The 18,229-nt window shown below is 49.8% G+C and overlaps 22 non-coding genes and 3 pseudogenes across 22 annotated transcripts; 22 read left to right on the top strand and 3 right to left on the bottom strand.

Moving 5' to 3' along the window:
• Window positions 1-524: 524 nt before the first annotated feature.
• On the top strand, window positions 525-688 carry LOC135012231 (U1 spliceosomal RNA). The gene has a single exon (XR_010211235.1). It is a non-coding gene; the product is annotated as a U1 spliceosomal RNA (small nuclear RNA).
• Window positions 689-840: 152 nt separating this feature from the next.
• Window positions 841-1,003, top strand: LOC135012340 (U1 spliceosomal RNA). Its single transcript, XR_010211342.1, has one exon. It is a non-coding gene; the product is annotated as a U1 spliceosomal RNA (small nuclear RNA).
• A 674-nt stretch (window positions 1,004-1,677) lies between these two features.
• Window positions 1,678-1,841, top strand: LOC135012224 (U1 spliceosomal RNA). Its single transcript, XR_010211228.1, has one exon. It is a non-coding gene; the product is annotated as a U1 spliceosomal RNA (small nuclear RNA).
• Window positions 1,842-1,993: 152 nt separating this feature from the next.
• Window positions 1,994-2,156, top strand: LOC135012329 (U1 spliceosomal RNA). The gene has a single exon (XR_010211332.1). It is a non-coding gene; the product is annotated as a U1 spliceosomal RNA (small nuclear RNA).
• Window positions 2,157-2,830: 674 nt separating this feature from the next.
• LOC135012187 (U1 spliceosomal RNA) lies at window positions 2,831-2,994 on the top strand. The gene has a single exon (XR_010211192.1). It is a non-coding gene; the product is annotated as a U1 spliceosomal RNA (small nuclear RNA).
• Window positions 2,995-3,136: 142 nt separating this feature from the next.
• On the top strand, window positions 3,137-3,299 carry LOC135012273 (U1 spliceosomal RNA). Its single transcript, XR_010211277.1, has one exon. It is a non-coding gene; the product is annotated as a U1 spliceosomal RNA (small nuclear RNA).
• A 670-nt stretch (window positions 3,300-3,969) lies between these two features.
• On the top strand, window positions 3,970-4,133 carry LOC135012116 (U1 spliceosomal RNA). The gene has a single exon (XR_010211121.1). It is a non-coding gene; the product is annotated as a U1 spliceosomal RNA (small nuclear RNA).
• Window positions 4,134-7,373: 3,240 nt separating this feature from the next.
• LOC135012154 (U1 spliceosomal RNA) lies at window positions 7,374-7,537 on the top strand. The gene has a single exon (XR_010211159.1). It is a non-coding gene; the product is annotated as a U1 spliceosomal RNA (small nuclear RNA).
• A 152-nt stretch (window positions 7,538-7,689) lies between these two features.
• Window positions 7,690-7,825, top strand: LOC135012388 (U1 spliceosomal RNA; annotated as a pseudogene).
• Window positions 7,826-8,523: 698 nt separating this feature from the next.
• Window positions 8,524-8,687, top strand: LOC135012167 (U1 spliceosomal RNA). Its single transcript, XR_010211172.1, has one exon. It is a non-coding gene; the product is annotated as a U1 spliceosomal RNA (small nuclear RNA).
• A 152-nt stretch (window positions 8,688-8,839) lies between these two features.
• Window positions 8,840-9,002, top strand: LOC135012312 (U1 spliceosomal RNA). The gene has a single exon (XR_010211316.1). It is a non-coding gene; the product is annotated as a U1 spliceosomal RNA (small nuclear RNA).
• Window positions 9,003-9,676: 674 nt separating this feature from the next.
• LOC135012501 (U1 spliceosomal RNA) lies at window positions 9,677-9,840 on the top strand. Its single transcript, XR_010211451.1, has one exon. It is a non-coding gene; the product is annotated as a U1 spliceosomal RNA (small nuclear RNA).
• A 152-nt stretch (window positions 9,841-9,992) lies between these two features.
• Window positions 9,993-10,155, top strand: LOC135012362 (U1 spliceosomal RNA). The gene has a single exon (XR_010211360.1). It is a non-coding gene; the product is annotated as a U1 spliceosomal RNA (small nuclear RNA).
• Window positions 10,156-10,829: 674 nt separating this feature from the next.
• LOC135012235 (U1 spliceosomal RNA) lies at window positions 10,830-10,993 on the top strand. The gene has a single exon (XR_010211239.1). It is a non-coding gene; the product is annotated as a U1 spliceosomal RNA (small nuclear RNA).
• Window positions 10,994-11,145: 152 nt separating this feature from the next.
• LOC135012424 (U1 spliceosomal RNA) lies at window positions 11,146-11,281 on the top strand (annotated as a pseudogene).
• A 698-nt stretch (window positions 11,282-11,979) lies between these two features.
• LOC135012225 (U1 spliceosomal RNA) lies at window positions 11,980-12,143 on the top strand. Its single transcript, XR_010211229.1, has one exon. It is a non-coding gene; the product is annotated as a U1 spliceosomal RNA (small nuclear RNA).
• Window positions 12,144-12,295: 152 nt separating this feature from the next.
• Window positions 12,296-12,458, top strand: LOC135012330 (U1 spliceosomal RNA). The gene has a single exon (XR_010211333.1). It is a non-coding gene; the product is annotated as a U1 spliceosomal RNA (small nuclear RNA).
• A 674-nt stretch (window positions 12,459-13,132) lies between these two features.
• On the top strand, window positions 13,133-13,296 carry LOC135012188 (U1 spliceosomal RNA). Its single transcript, XR_010211193.1, has one exon. It is a non-coding gene; the product is annotated as a U1 spliceosomal RNA (small nuclear RNA).
• Window positions 13,297-13,438: 142 nt separating this feature from the next.
• LOC135012274 (U1 spliceosomal RNA) lies at window positions 13,439-13,601 on the top strand. Its single transcript, XR_010211278.1, has one exon. It is a non-coding gene; the product is annotated as a U1 spliceosomal RNA (small nuclear RNA).
• Window positions 13,602-14,275: 674 nt separating this feature from the next.
• Window positions 14,276-14,439, top strand: LOC135012160 (U1 spliceosomal RNA). Its single transcript, XR_010211165.1, has one exon. It is a non-coding gene; the product is annotated as a U1 spliceosomal RNA (small nuclear RNA).
• A 152-nt stretch (window positions 14,440-14,591) lies between these two features.
• On the top strand, window positions 14,592-14,754 carry LOC135012302 (U1 spliceosomal RNA). The gene has a single exon (XR_010211306.1). It is a non-coding gene; the product is annotated as a U1 spliceosomal RNA (small nuclear RNA).
• An 828-nt stretch (window positions 14,755-15,582) lies between these two features.
• LOC135012320 (U1 spliceosomal RNA) lies at window positions 15,583-15,745 on the bottom strand. The gene has a single exon (XR_010211324.1). It is a non-coding gene; the product is annotated as a U1 spliceosomal RNA (small nuclear RNA).
• Window positions 15,746-16,213: 468 nt separating this feature from the next.
• Window positions 16,214-16,376, top strand: LOC135012248 (U1 spliceosomal RNA). The gene has a single exon (XR_010211252.1). It is a non-coding gene; the product is annotated as a U1 spliceosomal RNA (small nuclear RNA).
• An 855-nt stretch (window positions 16,377-17,231) lies between these two features.
• LOC135012397 (U1 spliceosomal RNA) lies at window positions 17,232-17,367 on the bottom strand (annotated as a pseudogene).
• A 152-nt stretch (window positions 17,368-17,519) lies between these two features.
• On the bottom strand, window positions 17,520-17,683 carry LOC135012502 (U1 spliceosomal RNA). Its single transcript, XR_010211452.1, has one exon. It is a non-coding gene; the product is annotated as a U1 spliceosomal RNA (small nuclear RNA).
• Between the last annotated feature and the right edge of the window lie 546 nt (window positions 17,684-18,229).

Genomic DNA, 18,229 nt, shown 5'->3' on the forward strand with positions numbered 1-18,229 from the left:
GGTAGTGCTGCAGGGTCCACACCCTTTTACTTGCCTTACAGAGTAGCTCTGGAGCAGTTACAGTGCCCAGCTGCTGCAAGAAATCAGCTTGAATGCTTCAGGGGCTGGGGCATAGCCAACATGAGCCCCACACTGAAGGAGGGTGGAGGTGTGTAATGCGAACTAGGGGTCATCCAAGCGCTGCAAAAGGCCGCCATGCCCTGCACGCCCCTTTTCTCTTTTCATATGCAGACGAGGGTTGAAGCCAACTTTGACCCACTGCTTGGATGACATCACCATATGCAAATCCATCTGCTGCAGGCCTTCCCCCAGGAATGCTTGCACTAGTTGTTGCATTTGGTTTGTTGTTTGGGGGTGCTTCAGTATTAGGCAGCCTTCTGCCCTCACATGTTCATCAGAAAATATGTGTTCTCCCTGCAGTTGTTGTCCCCAGATGAGAGTTCCCTTGTGCTGCCTCAGTTGAATCTCCTTTACTTGACAGAGATGTGCCTGAGCAGCGGCCCTCCCCAGCCCTATCCCAAATCATACTTATTTTGCATAGGCGATACCATGGTCATGAAGATTGTTCTCCCAAGGTGAGGTTCATTCATTGCATTCTGGGTATGCTGACCCCTGTGATTTCCCCAAATGTGGGAAACTCGACAGCATTATTTGTGGTAGTGGGGGACTGTGTTTGTGCTTTCCTCTGGTCAGCTCTGGAAAAAGTCAGATTTCTTTGTCTCAGATCTTCCTCTAGCCTTGTTCTTCTTTCGAGAGTTCCCTCGTGCTACCTCAGTTGGATCTCTTTCACTTGACAGGGGGGTGCCCGAACAGCGACCCTCCCCAGCTCTAGCCCAACTCCTACTTACCTGCCAGGTGAGATACTATGATTATGAAGGTGCTTCTCCCAGGGCAAGGCTCACCCATTGCACTCTGGGTGTGCTGCCCCTGCGATTTCCCCAAATGTGGGAAACTTGACTGCATAATTTGTGTTTCCCCTGGTCGGCTCTCGTATAATTCAGATCTCTTTGTCTCAGGTCTCTCTCCAGCCTAGTTTGCTGTCTGTTTCCACTTCTCTTTTCTTGAGCCGCTCCCTTCTATGCCCTTGCGCACTATCCTGACTTCTCCTCCTGTCTGCTTACTTTGTGCCTTCCAACGCACAATGCGATCTACAGGTAGTGCTGCAGGGCCCAGACCCTTTTACTTGCCTTACAGAGCAGCTCTGGAGCTGTTACAGTGCCCAGCTGCTGCAAGAAATCAGCTTGAATGCTTCAGGGGCTGGGGCATAGCCAACATGAGCCCCACACCAAAGGAGGGTGGAGGTGTTTAATGCAAACTAGGGGTCAGCCAAGCGCCGCAAAAGGCCACCATGCCCTGCACGCCCCTTTTCTCTTTTCATATGCAGACGAGGGTTGAAGCCAACTTTGACCCACTGCTTGGATGACATCACCATATGCAAATCCCTCTGCGGCAGGCCTTCCCCCAGGAATGCTTGCACTAGTTGTTGCATTTGGTTTGTTGTTTGGGGGTGCTTCAGTATTAGGCAGCCTTCTGCCCTCCCATGTTCATCTGAAAATATATGTTCTCCCTGCAGTTGTTGTCCCAAGATGAGAGTTCCCTTGTGCTGCCTCAGTTGAATCTCCTTTACTTGACAGAGATGTGCATGAGCAGCGGCCCTCCCCAGCCCTATTCCAAATCATACTTATTTTGCATAGGAGATACCATGGTCATGAAGATTTTTCTCCCAGGGTGAGGTTCATTCATTGCATTTTGGGTATGCTGACCCCTGTGATTTCCCCAAATGTGGGAAACTTGACTGCATTATTTGTGGTAGTGGGAGACTGTGTTTGTGCTTTCCTCTGGTCAGCTCTGGTAAAAGTCAGATTTCTTTGTCTCAGATTTTCCTTTAGCCTTGTTCTTCTTTCGAGAGTTCCCTTGTGCTGCCTCAGTTGGATCTCCTTCACTTTACAGGGGGGTGCCCGAGCAGCGACCCTCCCCAGCTCTAGCCCAACTCCTACTTACCTGCCAGGTGAGATACTATGATCATGAAGGTGCTTCTCCCAGGGCAAGGCTCACCCATTGTACTCTGGGTGTGCTGCTCCTGCGATTTCCCCAAATGTGGGAAACTTGACTGCATAATTTGTGTTTCCCCTGGTCGGCTCTCGTATAATTCAGATCTCTTTGTCTCAGGTCTCTCTCCAGCCTAGTTTGCTGTCTGTTTCCACTTCTCTTTTCTTCAGCCGCTCCCTTCTATACCCTTGTGCACTATCCTGACTTCTCCTCCCGTCTGCTTACTTTGTGCCTTCCAATGCACAATGCAAACTACAGGTAGTGCTGCAGGGCCCACACCCTTTTACTTGCCTTACAGAGCAGCTCTGGAGCTGTTGCAGTGCCAAGCTGCTGCAAGAAATCAGCTTGAATGCTTCAGGGGCTGGGGCATAGCCAACATGAGCCCCACACCGAAGGAGGGTGGAGGTGTTTAATGCAAACTAGGGGTCAGACAAGCGCAGCAAAAGGCCACCATGCGCTGCACGCCCCTTTTCTGTTTTCATATGCAGACTAGGGTTGAAGCCAACTTTGACCCACTGCTTGGATGACATCACCATATGCAAATCCATCTGCGGCAGGCCTTCCCCCAGGAATGCTTGCACTAGTTGTTGCATTTGGTTTGTTGTTTGGGGGTGCTTCAGTATTAGGCAGCCTTCTGCCCTCCCATGTTCATCTGAAAATATGTGTTCTCCCTGCAGTTGTTGTCCCTAGATGAGAGTTCCCTTGTGCTGCCTCAGTTGAATCTCCTTAACTTGACAGAGATGTGCCTGAGCAGCGGCCCTCCCCAGCTCTATCCCAAATCATACTTATTTTGCATAGGAGATACCATGGTCATGAAGATTATTCTCCCAGGGTGAGGTTCATTCATTGCATTCTGGGTATGCTGACCCCTGTGATTTCCCCAAATGTGGGAAACTCGACTGCTTTATTTGTGGTAGTGGGGGACTGTGTTTGTGTTTTCCTCTGGTCAGCTCTGGTAAAAGTCAGATTTCTTTGTTTCAGAGCCTTGTTCTTCTTTTGAGAGTTCCCTTGTGCTGCCTCAGTTGGATCTCCTTCACTTGACAGGGGGGTGCCCGAGCAGAGACCCTCCCCAGCTCTAGCCCAACTCCTACTTACCTGCCAGGTGAGATACTATGATCATGAAGGTGCTTCTCCCAGGGCAAGGCTCACCCATTGCACTCTGGGTGTGCTGCCCCTGCGATTTCCCCAAATGTGGGAAACTTGACTGCATAATTTGTGTTTCCCCTGGTCGGCTCTCGTATAATTCAGATCTCTTTGTCTCAGGTCTCTCTCCAGCCTAGTTTGCTGTCTGTTTCCACTTCTCTTTTCTTCAGCCGCTCCCTTCTATGCCCTTGTGCACTATCCTGACTTCCCCGTCTGCTTACTTTGTGCCTTCCAACGCACAATGCAAACTACAGGTAGTGCTGCAGGGCCCACACCCTTTTACTTGCTTTACAGAGCAGCTCTGGAGCTGTTACAGTGCCCAGCTGCTGCAAGAAATCAGCTTGAATGCTTCAGGGGCTGGGGCATAGCCAACATGAGCCCCACACCGAAGGAGGGTGGAGGTGTTTAATGCGAACTAGGGGTCATCCAAGCGCCGCAAAAGGCAGCCATGCCCTGCACACCCCTTTTTTATTTTCATATGCAGACGAGGGTTGAAGCCAACTTTGACCCACTGCTTGGATGACATCACCATATGCAAATCCGTCTGCTGCAGGCCTTCCCCCAGGAATGCTTGCACTAGTAGTTGCATTTGGTTTGTTGTTTGGGGGTGCTTCAGTATTAGGCAGCCTTCTGCCCTCCCATGTTCATCTGAAAATATGTGTTCTCCCTGCAGTTGTTGTCCCCAGATGAGAGTTCCCTTGTGCTGCCTCAGTTGAATCTCCTTTACTTGACAGAGATGTGCCTGAGCAGCGGCCCTCCCCAGCCCTATCCCAAATCATACTTATTTTGCATAGGAGATACCATGGTCATGAAGATTGTTCTCCCAGGGTGAGGTTCATTCATTGCACTCTGGGTATGCTGACCCCTGTGATTTCCCCAAATGTGGGAAACTCGACTGCATTATTTGTGGTAGTGGGGGACTGTGTTTGTGCTTTCCTCTGGTCAGCTCTGGTAAAAGTCAGATTTCTTTGTCTCAGATCTTCCTCTAGCCTTGTTCTTCTTTCGAGAGTTCCCTTGTGCTGCCTCAGTTGGATCTCCTTCACTTGACAGGGGGTGCCCGAGCAGCAATCCTCCACAGCTCTAGCCCAACTCCTACTTACCTGCCAGGTGAGATACTATGATCTTCACTGTTAGGGCAATCAGGATGTGGAATTCCCTGCCAGGGAAGGTGGTAATGGCGGACTCTGTAATAGGATTTAAAAAAGGAATGGATACATTTCTGAATGAAAAAGCTATCCAAGGTTATAATACTTAAAATATCAACATGGTTAATCCGGGGGTAACATGAGTTATAGTAGCTAACTAGTCATAAAACATTATTCAGCAAGTATGTAGAATCATCACAACTTAAAACAGGTTGAACACGATGGGCAATTTGCCTCTATTCAACCTCAAAAACTATGTTACCATATGTTACTATATTACTATGTTACTGTAGTATACAGAACACCACAATGTAATGAGCAGTGATAGTGAGCACTGATGAGGATACTAGAACTGACACTGAGCAGCAAGATGCAGCACTGGACTATTAGTAATGTACTGTAGTATGCTGAGCACCACAATGCAGCACAAGACAATGAGCAGTGATACTGAGCACTGATGAGGATACTAATGAGAACTGACACTGAGCAGGAGAGACACACTACTAGTATTACTGAGCAGCAATAAGTAACCACTGATACTGAGCACTGATATTGAGATTTCCACTGAGAGAACATAGCCACGTCCTCTCCGCTCTCTCTTCAATGCACGAGTAAAAATGGCGGCAACGCGCAGCTCTTTATATGGAATCCGAATCTCGCGAGAATCCGACAGCGGGATGATGACATTTTCCCTTGTTCAGGTTTTCCGAGTCAGGCAGGAACAACCGAGCCTGCCTCGGACCAGTGTAAACCACGTGGAGTTCGTCGGGAATTCGGTTCTCGGAGAACCGAACCCGCTCCTCTATATATACTATATTACTATGTTACTGTAGTATACAGAACACCACAATGCAATGAGCAGTGATAGTGAGCACTGATGAGGATACTAGAACTGACACTGAGCAGCAAGATGCAGCACTGGACTATTAGTAATGTACTGTAGTATGCTGAGCACCACAATGCAGCACAAGACAATGAGCAGTGATACTGAGCACTGATGAGGATACTACTGAGAACTGACACTGAGCAGGAGAGACACACTACTAGTATTACTGAGCAGCAATAAGTAACCACTGATACTGAGCACTGATATTGAGATTTCCACTGAGAGAACATAGCCACGTCCTCTCCGCTCTCTCTTCAATGCACGAGTAAAAATGGCAGCAACGCGCAGCTCTTTATATGGAATCCGAATCTCACGAGAATCTGACAGCGGGATGATGACATTTTCCCTTGTTCAGGTTTTCCGAGTCAGGCAGGAACAACCGAGCCTGCCTCGGACCAATGTAAACCACGTGGAGTTCGTGGGGAATTCGGTTCTCGGAGAACCGAACCCACTCCTCTCTACCTTATACCCATCAATTGTTTTTATTTTCAATCTAAGCCCCTGCAGTTTTCTGTAAGCATCTGCTTCGCTATGATGATCAACAAGTCACAAGGGCAAACACTCAGGGCTTGAGGCGTAGATCTTAGGACCAGCTGCTACAAGCATGGCAGAGGTGTCACTATCACTGGTGACACCCAGAGAGGTGGCGAGGGAGATTGTAATGCAGTGCGCGCAGATAAACAGCGCAATGGTAAAAAGGAGGCATGGTTTCATAGGTAGGGGCGTGGCCTGGTTGCCTGAATCTACATTTTGTTGCTCCGGGTGTCCCGGGGGTTGGGGGCTGCACCCGGGGACTAGTGTGTGAGCGGTGCTGGCTCCTGCACAGTGACAGGGCATGGCCACCCAGCATGACGCCTCCCTTCTTGACCATGCTGTAATTGCAGTCGCACTGCAGTTCAGCGTGATCATAAAAAATGGTGTAGGCTCCTGCTGGTGCAGACTGTAGAGAAAAGCTGCTGTGACCACGCCCCCTGTGTCTCCTCCGTTGCAGACCCCATTTTGAAGCCTTGCCCCCGGACTAAGAGAAAAGAATGCCCTTGCGCACTATCCTGACTTCTCCTCCCGTCTGCTTAATTTGTGCCTTCCAACGCACAATGCGAACAACAGGTGGTGCTGCAGGGCCCACACACTTTTACTTGCCTTACAGAACAGCTCTGGAGCTGTTACAGTGCCCAGCTGCTGCAAGAAATCAGCTTGAATGCATCAGGGGATGGGGCATGGCCAACATGAGCCCCACACCAAAGGAGGGTGGGGGTGTTTAATGCGAACTAGGGGTCATCCAAGCACTGCAAAAGGCCGCCATGCCCTGCATGCCCCTTTTCTCTTTTCATATGCAGATGAGGGTTCCAGTCAACTTTGGCCCACTGCTTGGATTTACATCACCGTATGCAAATCCGTCTGCTGCAGACCTTCCCCCAGGAGTGCTTGTACTAGTTGTTGCATATGGGCCCTCATTCCGAGTCGTTCGCTCTGTAAATTTCATCGCATCGCAGTGAAATTCTGCTTAGTACGCATGCGCAATATTCGCACTGCGACTGCGCCAAGTAATTTTACAATGAAGAAAGTATTTTTACTCACGGATTTTTCTTCGCTCCGGCGATCGTAATGTGATTGACAGGAAATGGGTGTTACTGGGCGGAAACAGGCCGTTTTATGGGCGTGTGGGAAAAAACGCTACAGTTTCCGGAAAAAACGCAGGAGTGGCCGGAGAAACGGGGGAGTGTCTGGGCGAACTCTGGGAGTGTTTGTGACGTCAAACCAGGAACGACAAGCACTGAACTGATCGCAGATGCAGAGTAAGTCTGAAGCTACTCTGAAACTGCTAAGTAGTTTGTAATCGCAATATTGCGAATACATCGGTCGCAATTTTAAGAAGCTAAGATTCACTCCCAGTAGGCGGCGGCTTAGCGTGTGTAACTCTGCTAAAATCGCCTTGCGAGCGATCAACTCGGAATGAGGGCCATGGTTTGATATTTGATGGTGCTTCAGTATTAGGCAGCCTTCCGCCCTCCCATGTTCATCTGAAAAGATGTGGTCTCCCTGCAGTTGTTGTCCCCAGATGAGAGTTCCCTTGTGCTGCCTCAGTTGAATCTCCTTTACTTGACAGAGATGTGCCTGAGCAGCGGCCCTCACCAGCCCTATCCCAAATCATACTTATTTTGCATAGGAGATACCATGGTCATGAAGATTGTTCTCCCAGGGTTAGGTTCATTCATTGCATTCTGGGTATGCTGACCCCTGTGATTTTCCCAAATGTGGGAAACTCGACTGCATTATTTGTGGTAGTGGGGGACTGTGTTTGTGCTTTCCTCTGGTCAGCTCTGGTAAAAGTCAGATTTCTTTGTCTCAGATCTTCCTCTAGCCTTGTTCTTCTTTCGAGAGTTCCCTGGTGCTGCTTCAGTTGGATCTCCTTCACTTCACAGGGGGGAACCCGAGCAGCGACCCTCCCCAGCTCTAGCCCAACTCCTACTTACCTGCCAGGTGAGATACTATGATCATGAAGGTGCTTCTCCCAGGGCAAGGCTCAACCATTGCACTCTGGGTGTGCTGCTCCTGCGATTTCCCCAAATGTGGGAAACTTGACTGCATAATTTGTGTTTCCCCTCGTCGGCTCTCGTATAATTCAGATCTCTTTGTCTCAGGTCTCTCTCCAGCCTAGTTTGCTGTCTGTTTCCACTTCTCTTTTCTTGAGCCGCTCCCTTCTATGCCCTTGCGCACTATCCTGACTTCTCCCGTCTGCTTACTTCGTGCCTTCCAACGCACAATGCGAACTACAGGTAGTGCTGCAGGGCCCACACCCTTTTACTTGCCTTACAGAGTAGCTCTGGAGCAGTTACAGTGCCCAGCTGCTGCAAGAAATCAGCTTTAATGCTTCAGGGGCTGGGGCATAGCCAACATGAGCCCCACACCGAAGGAGGGAGGAGGTGTGTAATGCAAACTAGGGGTCATCCAAGCGCTGCAAAAGGCCGCCATGCCCTGCACGCCCCTTTTCTCTTTTCATATGCAGACGAGGGTTGAAGCCAACTTTGACCCACTGCTTGGATGACATCACCATATGCAAATCCATCTGCTGCAGGCCTTCCCCCAGGAATGCTTGCACTAGTTGTTGCATTTGGTTTGTTGTTTGGGGGTGCTTCAGTATTAGGCAGCCTTCTGCCCTCACATGTTCATCTGAAAATATGTGTTCTCCCTGCAGTTGTTGTCCCCAGATGAGAGTTCCCTTGTGCTGCCTCAGTTGAATCTCCTTTACTTGACAGAGATGTGCCTGAGCAGCGGCCCTCCCCAGCCCTATCCCAAATCATACTTATTTTGCATAGGCGATACCATGGTCATGAAGATTGTTCTCCCAGGGTGAGGTTCATTCATTGCATTCTGGGTATGCTGACCCCTGTGATTTCCCCAAATGTGGGAAACTCGACTGCATTATTTGTGGTAGTGGGGGACTGTGTTTGTGCTTTCCTCTGGCCAGCTCTGGAAAAAGTCAGATTTCTTTGTCTCAGATCTTCCTCTAGCCTTGTTCTTCTTTCGAGAGTTCCCTTGTGCTGCCTCAGTTGGATCTCTTTCACTTGACAGGGGGGTGCCCGAACAGCGACCCTCCCCAGCTCTAGCCCAACTCCTACTTACCTGCCAGGTGAGATACTATGATCATGAAGGTGCTTCTCCCAGGGCAAGGCTCACCCATTGCACTCTGGGTGTGCTGCCCCTGCGATTTCCCCAAATGTGGGAAACTTGACTGCATAATTTGTGTTTCCCTTGGTCGGCTCTCGTATAATTCAGATCTCTTTGTCTCAGGTCTCTCTCCAGCCTAGTTTGCTGTCTGTTTCCACTTCTCTTTTCTTCAGCCGCTCCCTTCTATACCCTTGTGCACTATCCTGACTTCTCCTCCCGTCTGCTTACTTTGTGCCTTCCAATGCACAATGCAAACTACAGGTAGTGCTGCAGGGCCCACACCCTTTTACTTGCCTTACAGAGCAGCTCTGGAGCTGTTACAGTGCCCAGCTGCTGCAAGAAATCAGCTTGAATGCTCCAGGGGATGGGGCATGGCCAACATGAGCCCCACACCAAAGGAGGGTGGAGGTGTTTAATGCGAACTAGGGGTCATCCAAGCACCGCAAAAGGCCGCCATGCCCTGCACGCCCCTTTTCTCTTTTCATATGCAGATGAGGGTTGAAGCCAACTTTGACCCACTGCTTGGATGACATCACCGTATGCAAATCCGTCTTCTGCAGAACTTCCCCCAGGAATGCTTGCACTAGTTGTTGCATTTGGTTTGTTGTTTGGGGGTGCTTCAGTATTAGGCAGCCTTCTGCCCTCCCATGTTCATCTGAAAATATGTGTTCTCCCTGCAGTTGTTGTCCCCAGATGAGAGTTCCCTTGTGCTGCCTCAGTTAAATCTCCTTTACTTGACAGAGATGTGCATGAGCAGCGGCCCTCCCCAGCCCTATTCCAAATCATACTTATTTTGCATAGGAGATACCATGGTCATGAAGATTTTTCTCCCAGGGTGAGGTTCATTCATTGCATTTTGGGTATGCTGACCCCTGTGATTTCCCCAAATGTGGGAAACTCAACTGCATTATTTGTGGTAGTGGGGGACTGTGTTTGTGCTTTCCTCTGGTCAGCTCTGGTAAAAGTCAGATTTCTTTGTCTCAGATTTTCCTCTAGCCTTGTTCTTCTTTCGAGAGTTCCCTTGTGCTGCCTTAATTGGATCTCCTTCACTTTACAGGGGGGTACCCTAGCAGCGACCCTCCCCAGCTCTAGCCCAACTCCTACTTACCTGCCAGGTGAGATACTATGATCATGAAGGTGCTTCTCCCAGGGCAAGGCTAACCCATTGCACTCTGGGTGTGCTGCTCCTGCGATTTCCCCAAATGTGGGAAACTTGACTGTATAATTTGTGTTTCCCCTGGTCGGCTCTCGTATAATTCAGATCTCTTTGTCTCAGGTCTCTCTCCAGCCTAGTTTGCTGTCTGTTTCCACTTCTCTTTTCTTGAGCCGCTTACTTCTATGCCCTTGCGCACTATCCTGACTTCTCCTCCTGTCTGCTTACTTTGTGCCTTCCAACGCACAATGCGAACTACAGGTAGTGCTGCAGGGCCCACACCCTTTTACTTGCCTTACAGAGCAGCTCTGGAGCTGTTACAGTGCCCAGCTGCTGCAAGAAATCAGCTTGAATGCTTCAGGGGCTGGGGCATAGCCAACATGAGCCCCACACCAAAGGAGGGTGGAGGTGTTTAATGCAAACTAGGGGTCAGCCAAGCGCCGCAAAAGGCCACCATGCCCTGCACGCCCCTTTTCTCTTTTCATATGCAGACGAGGGTTGAAGCCAACTTTGACCCACTGCTTGGATGACATCACCATATGCAAATCCATCTGCGGCAGGCCTTCCCCCAGGAATGCTTGCACTAGTTGTTGCATTTGGTTTGTTGTTTGGGGGTGCTTCAGTATTAGGCAGTCCTCTGCCCTCCCATGTTCATCTGAAAATATATGTTCTCCCTGCAGTTGTTGTCCCAAGATGAGAGTTCCCTTGTGCTGCCTCAGTTGAATCTCCTTTACTTGACAGAGATGTGCATGAGCAGCGGCCCTCCCCAGCCCTATTCCAAATCATACTTATTTTGCATAGGAGATACCATGGTCATGAAGATTTTTCTCCCAGGGTGAGGTTCATTCATTGCATTTTGGGTATGCTGACCCCTGGGATTTCCCCAAATGTGGGAAACTTGACTGCATTATTTGTGGTAGTGGGAGACTGTGTTTGTGCTTTCCTCTGGTCAGCTCTGGTAAAAGTCAGATTTCTTTGTCTCAGATCTTCCTCTAGCCTTGTTCTTCTTTCGAGAGTTCCCTGGTGCTGCCTCAGTTGGATCTCCTTCACTTCACAGGGGGGAACCCGAGCAGCGACCCTCCCCAGCTCTAGCCCAACTCCTACTTACCTGCCAGGTGAGATACTATGATCATGAAGGTGCTTCTCCCAGGGCAAGGCTCAACCATTGCACTCTGGGTGTGCTGCTCCTGCGATTTCCCCAAATGTGGGAAACGTGACTGCATAATTTGTGTTTCCCCTCGTCGGCTCTCGTATAATTCAGATCTCTTTGTCTCAGGTCTCTCTCCAGCCTAGTTTGCTGTCTGTTTCCACTTCTCTTTTCTTGAGCCGCTCCCTTCTATGCCCTTGCGCACTATCCTGACTTCTCCCGTCTGCTTACTTCGTGCCTTCCAACGCACAATGCGAACTACAGGTAGTGCTGCAGGGCCCACACCCTTTTACTTGCCTTACAGAGTAGCTCTGGAGCAGTTACAGTGCCCAGCTGCTGCAAGAAATCAGCTTGAATGCTTCAGGGGCTGGGGCATAGCCAACATGAGCCCCACACCAAAGGAGGGTGGAGGTGTTTAATGCAAACTAGGGGTCAGCCAAGCGCCGCAAAAGGCCACCATGCCCTGCACGCCCCTTTTCTCTTTTCATATGCAGACGAGGGTTGAAGCCAACTTTGACCCACTGCTTGGATGACATCACCATATGCAAATCCATCTGCGGCAGGCCTTCCCCCAGGAATGCTTGCACTAGTTGTTGCATTTGGTTTGTTGTTTGGGGGTGCTTCAGTATTAGGCAGCCTTCTGCCCTCCCATGTTCATCTGAAAATATATGTTCTCCCTGCAGTTGTTGTCCCAAGATGAGAGTTCCCTTGTGCTGCCTCAGTTGAATCTCCTTTACTTGACAGAGATGTGCATGAGCAGCGGCCCTCCCCAGCCCTATTCCAAATCATACTTATTTTGCATAGGAGATACCATGGTCATGAAGATTTTTCTCCCAGGGTGAGGTTCATTCATTGCATTTTGGGTATGCTGACCCCTGTGATTTCCCCAAATGTGGGAAACTTGACTGCATTATTTGTGGTAGTGGGAGACTGTGTTTGTGCTTTCCTCTGGTCAGCTCTGGTAAAAGTCAGATTTCTTTGTCTCAGATTTTCCTTTAGCCTTGTTCTTCTTTCGAGAGTTCCCTTGTGCTGCCTCAGTTGGATCTCCTTCACTTTACAGGGGGGTACCCGAGCAGCGACCCTCCCCAGCTCTAGCCCAACTCCTACTTACCTGCCAGGTGAGATACTATGATCATGAAGGTGCTTCTCCCAGGGCAAGGCTCACCCATTGTACTCTGGGTGTGCTGCTCCTGCGATTTCCCCAAATGTGGGAAACTTGACTGCATAATTTGTGTTTCCCCTGGTCGGCTCTCGTATAATTCAGATCTCTTTGTCTCAGGTCTCTCTCCAGCCTAGTTTGCTGTCTGTTTCCACTTCTCTTTTCTTCAGCCGCTCCCTTCTATACCCTTGTGCACTATCCTGACTTCTCCTCCCGTCTGCTTACTTTGTGCCTTCCAATGCACAATGCAAACTACAGGTAGTGCTGCAGGGCCCACACCCTTTTACTTGCCTTACAGAGCAGCTCTGGAGCTGTTGCAGTGCCAAGCTGCTGCAAGAAATCAGCTTGAATGCTTCAGGGGCTGGGGCATAGCCAACATGAGCCCCACACCGAAGAAGGGTGGAGGTGTTTAATGCAAACTAGGGGTCAGACAAGCGCAGCAAAAGGCCACCATGCCCTGCATGCCCCTTTTCTGTTTTCATATGCAGACGAGGGTTGAAGCCAACTTTGACCCACTGCTTGGATGACATCACCATATGCAAATCCATCTGCGGCAGGCCTTCCCCCAGGAATGCTTGCACTAGTTGTTGCATTTGGTTTGTTGTTTGGGGGTGCTTCAGTATTAGGCAGCCGTCTGCCCTCCCATGTTCATCTGAAAATATGTGTTCTCCCTGCAGTTGTTGTCCCTAGATGAGAGTTCCCTTGTACTGCCTCAGTTGAATCTCCTTAACTTGACAGAGATGTGCCTGAGCAGCGGCCCTCCCCAGCTCTATCCCAAATCATACTTATTTTGCATAGGAGATACCATGGTCATGAAGATTATTCTCCCAGGGTGAGGTTCATTCATTGCATTCTGGGTATGCTGACCCCTGTGATTTCCCCAAATGTGGGAAACTCGACTGCTTTATTTGTGGTAGTGGGGGACTGTGTTTGTGTTTTCCTCTGGTCAGCTCTGGTAAAAGTCAGATTTCTTTGTTTCAGAGCCTTGTTCTTCTTTTGAGAGTTCCCTTGTGCTGCCTCAGTTGGATCTCCTTCACTTGACAGGGGGGTGCCCGAGCAGAGACCCTCCCCAGCTCTAGCCCAACTCCTACTTACCTGCCAGGTGAGATACTATGATCATGAAGGTGCTTCTCCCAGGGCAAGGCTCACCCATTGCACTCTGGGTGTGCTGCCCCTGCGATTTCCCCAAATGTGGGAAACTTGACTGCATAATTTGTGTTTCCCCTGGTCGGCTCTCGTATAATTCAGATCTCTTTGTCTCAGGTCTCTCTCCAGCCTAGTTTGCTGTCTGTTTCCACTTCTCTTTTCTTCAGCCGCTCCCTTCTATACCCTTGTGCACTATCCTGACTTCTCCTCCCGTCTGCTTACTTTGTGCCTTCCAATGCACAATGCAAACTACAGTTAGTGCTGCAGGGCCCACACCCTTTTACTTGCCTTACAGAGCAGCTCTGGAGCTGTTACAGTGCCCAGCTGCTGCAAGAAATCTGCTTGAATGCTTCAGGGGATGGGGCATGGCCAACATGAGCCCCACACCAAAGGAGGGTGGAGGTGTTTAATGCGAACTAGGGGTCATCCAAGCACCGCAAAAGGCCGCCATGCCCTGCACGCCCCTTTTCTCTTTTCATATGCAGATGAGGGTTGAAGCCAACTTTGACCCACTGCTTGTATGACATCACCGTATGCAAATCCGTCTTCTGCAGAACTTCCCCCAGGAATGCTTGCACTAGTTGTTGCATTTGGTTTGTTGTTTGGGGGTGCTTCAGTATTAGGCAGCCTTCTGCCCTCCCATGTTCATCTGAAAATATGTGTTCTCCCTGCAGTTGTTGTCCCCAGATGAGAGTTCCCTTGTGCTGCCTCAGTTGAATCTCCTTTACTTGACAGAGATGTGCATGAGCAGCGGCCCTCCCCAGCCCTATTCCAAATCATACTTATTTTGCATAGGAGATACCATGGTCATGAAGATTGTTCTCCCAGGGTGAGGTTCATTCATTGCATTTTGGGTATGCTGACCCCTGTGATTTCCCCAAATGTGGGAAACTCAACTGCATTATTTGTGGTAGTGGGGGACTGTGTTTGTGCTTTCCTCTGGTCAGCTCTGGTAAAAGTCAGATTTCTTTGTCTCAGATTTTCCTCTTGCCTTGTTCTTCTTTCGAGAGTTCCCTTGTGCTGCCTCAGTTGGATCTCCTTCACTTGACAGGGGGGTACCCGAGCAGCGACCCTCCCCAGCTCTAGCCCAACTCCTACTTACCTGCCAGGTGAGATACTATGATCATGAAGGTGCTTCTCCCAGGGCAAGGCTCACCCATTGCACTCTGGGTGTGCTGCTCCTGCGATTTCCCCAAATGTGGGAAACTTGACTGCATAATTTGTGTTTCCCCTGGTCGGCTCTCGTATAATTCAGATCTCTTTGTCTCAGGTCTCTCTCCAGCCTAGTTTGCTGTCTGTTTCCACTTCTCTTTTCTTCAGCCGCTCCCTTCTATACCCTTGTGCACTATCCTGACTTCTCCTCCCGTCTGCTTACTTTGTGCCTTCCAATGCACAATGCAAACTACAGGTAGTGCTGCAGGGCCCACACCCTTTTACTTGCCTTACAGAGCAGCTCTGGAGCTGTTAAAGTGCCCAGCTGCTGCAAGAAATCAGCTTGAATGCTTCAGGGGCTGGGGCATAGCCAACATGAGCCCCACACCGAAGGAGGGTGGAGGTGTTTAATGCAAACTAGGGGTCGGTCAAGCGCCGCAAAAGGCCACCATGCCCTGCACGCCCCTTTTCTGTTTTCATATGCAGACGAGGGTTGAAGCCAACTTTGACCCACTGCTTGGATGACATCACCATATGCAAATCCATCTGCGGCAGGCCTTCCCCCAGGAATGCTTGCACTAGTTGTTGCATTTGGTTTGTTGTTTGGGGGTGCTTCAGTATTAGTCAGCCTTCTGCTCCACCCTCCTTTGGTGTGGGGCTCATGTTGGCCATGTCCCATCCCCTGAAGCATTCAAGCAGATTTCTTGCAGCAACTGGGCACTGTAACAGCTCCAGAGCTGCTCTGTAAGGCAAGTAAAAGGGTGTGGGCCCTGCAGCACTACCTGTAGTTTGCATTGTGCATTGGAAGGCACAAAGTAAGCAGACGGGAGGAGAAGTCAGGATAGTGCACAAGGGTATAGAAGGGAGCGGCTGAAGAAAAGAGAAGTGGAAACAGACAGCAAACTAGGCTGGAGAGAGATCTGAGACAAAGAGATCTGAATTATACGAGAGCCGACCAGGGGAAACACAAATTATGCAGTCAAGTTTCCCACATTTGGGGAAATCGCAGGGGCTGCACACCCAGAGTGCAATGGGTGAGCCTTGCCCTGGGAGAAGCACCTTCATGATCATAGTATCTCACCTGGCAGGTAAGTAGGAGTTGGGCTAGAGCTGGGGAGGGTCGCTGCTCGGGCACCCCCCTGTTAAGTGAAGGAGATCCAACTGAGGCAGCACAAGGGAACTCTCAAAAGAAGAACAAGGCTAGAGGAAGATCTGAAACAAAGAAATCTGACTTTTACCAGAGCTGACCAGAAGAAAACACAAACACAGTCCCCCACTACCACAAATAAAGCAGTCGAGTTTCCCACATTTGGGGAAATCACAGGGGTCAGCATACCCAAAATGCAATGAATGAACCTCACCTCGACTGCTTTATTTGTGGTAGTGGGGGACTGTGTTTGTGTTTTCTTCTGGTCAGCTCTGGTAAAAGTCAGATTTCTTTGTTTCAGATCTTCCTCTAGCCTTGTTCTTCTTTTGAGAGTTCCCTTGTGCTGCCTCAGTTGGATCTCCTTCACTTAACAGGGGGGTGCCCGAGCAGCGACCCTCCCCAGCTCTAGCCCAACTCATACTTACCTGCCAGGTGAGATACTATGATCATGAAGGTGCTTCTCCCAGGGCAAGGCTCACCCATTGCACTCTGGGTGTGCTGCCCCTGCGATTTCCCCAAATGTGGGAAACTTGACTGCATAATTTGTGTTTCCCCTGGTCGGCTATCGTATAATTCAGATCTCTTTGTCTCAGATCTCTCTCCAGCCTAGTTTGCTGTCTGTTTCCACTTCTCTTTTCTTCAGCCGCTCCCTTCTATACCCTTGTGCACTATCCTGACTTCTCCTCCCGTCTGCTTACTTTGTGCCTTCCAATGCACAATGCAAACTACAGGTAGTGCTGCAGGGCCCACACCCTTTTACTTGCCTTACAGAGCAGCTCTTGAGCTGTTACAGTGCCCAGCTGCTGCAAGAAATCTGCTTGAAAGCTTCAGGGGATGGGGCATGGCCAACATGAGCCCCACACCAAAGCAGGGTGCAGCAGAAGGCTGCCTAATACTGAAGCACCCCCAAACAACAAACCAAATGCAACAACTAGTGCAAGCATTCCTGGGGGAAGGCCTGCCGCAGATGGATTTGCATATGGTGATGTCATCCAAGCAGTGGGTCAAAGTTGGCTTCAACCCTCATCTGCATATGAAAACAGAAAAGGGGCGTGCAGGGCATGGTGGCCTTTTGCGGCGCTTGACTGACCCCTAGTTTGCATTAAACACCTCCACCCTCCTTCGGTGTGGGGCTGATGTTGGCTATGCCCCAGCCCCTGAAGCATTCAAGCTGATTTCTTGCAGCAGCTGGGCACTGTAACAGCTCCAGAGCTGCTCTGTAAGGCAAGTAAAAGGGTGTGGGCCCTGCAGCACTACCTGTAGTTTGCATTGTGCATTGGAAGGCACAAAGTAAGCAGACGGGAGGAGAAGTCAGGATAGTGCACAAGGGTATAGAAGGGAGCGGCTGAAGAAAAGAGAAGTGGAAACAGACAGCAAACTAGGCTGGAGAGAGACCTGAGACAAAGAGATCTGAATTATACGAGAGCCGACGAGGGGAAACACAAATTATGCAGTCAAGTTTCCCACATTTGGGGAAATCGCAGGAGCAGCACACCCAGAGTACAATGGGTGAGCCTTGCCCTGGGAGAAGCACCTTAATGATCATAGTATCTCACCTGGCAGGTAAGTAGGAGTTGGGCTAGAGCTGGGGAGGGTCGCTGCTCGGGTACCCCCCTGTAAAGTGAAGGAGATCCAACAAAGGCAGCACAAGGGAACTCTCGAAAGAAGAACAAGGCTAGAGGAAAATGTGAGACAAAGAAATCTGACTTTTACTAGAGCTGACCAGAGGAAAGCACAAACACAGTCCCCCACTACCACAAATAATGCAGTTGAGTTTCCCACATTTGGGGAAATCACAGGGGTCAGCATACCCAAAATGCAATGAATGAACCTCACCCTGGGAGAAAAATCTTCATGACCATGGTATCTCCTATGCAAAATAAGTATGATTTGGAATAGGGCTGGGGAGGGCCGCTGCTCATGCACATCTCTGTCAAGTAAAGGAGATTCAACTGAGGCAGCACAAGGGAACTCTCATCTGGGGACAACAACTGCAGGGAGAACATATATTTTCAGATGAACATGGGAGGGCAGAAAGCTGCCTAATACTGAAGCACCCCCAAACAACAAACCAAATGCAACAACTAGTGCAAGCATTCCTGGGGGAAGGCCTGCCGCAGATGGATTTGCATATGGTGATGTCATCCAAGCAGTGGGTCAAAGTTGTGACAATGCTAAATTCCTTTGTCGTATAAACAACCCTTTATGAAGCTAAGAACACTGTACGCTGTTTACTGAAGAAGTACCGTAATGGTACGCTAGTTGCGTAACGATCGCTCAGCCGTAGGCGAGACGCTCAAGCGTCACGTTCGCTCACGGCCCAGGGATCACAGGACACGTTATTGGTTATGTCTAGGGTAATGATTCGCTATGGCGTAGCTTACGCTCGAGACCACGAGGAGGTCACCAGCGATGCAGACGCTCACAACACTA

Source organism: Pseudophryne corroboree, unplaced genomic scaffold (genome assembly GCF_028390025.1).
Source record: "Pseudophryne corroboree isolate aPseCor3 unplaced genomic scaffold, aPseCor3.hap2 scaffold_253, whole genome shotgun sequence".
NCBI lineage: Eukaryota > Metazoa > Chordata > Amphibia > Anura > Myobatrachidae > Pseudophryne > Pseudophryne corroboree.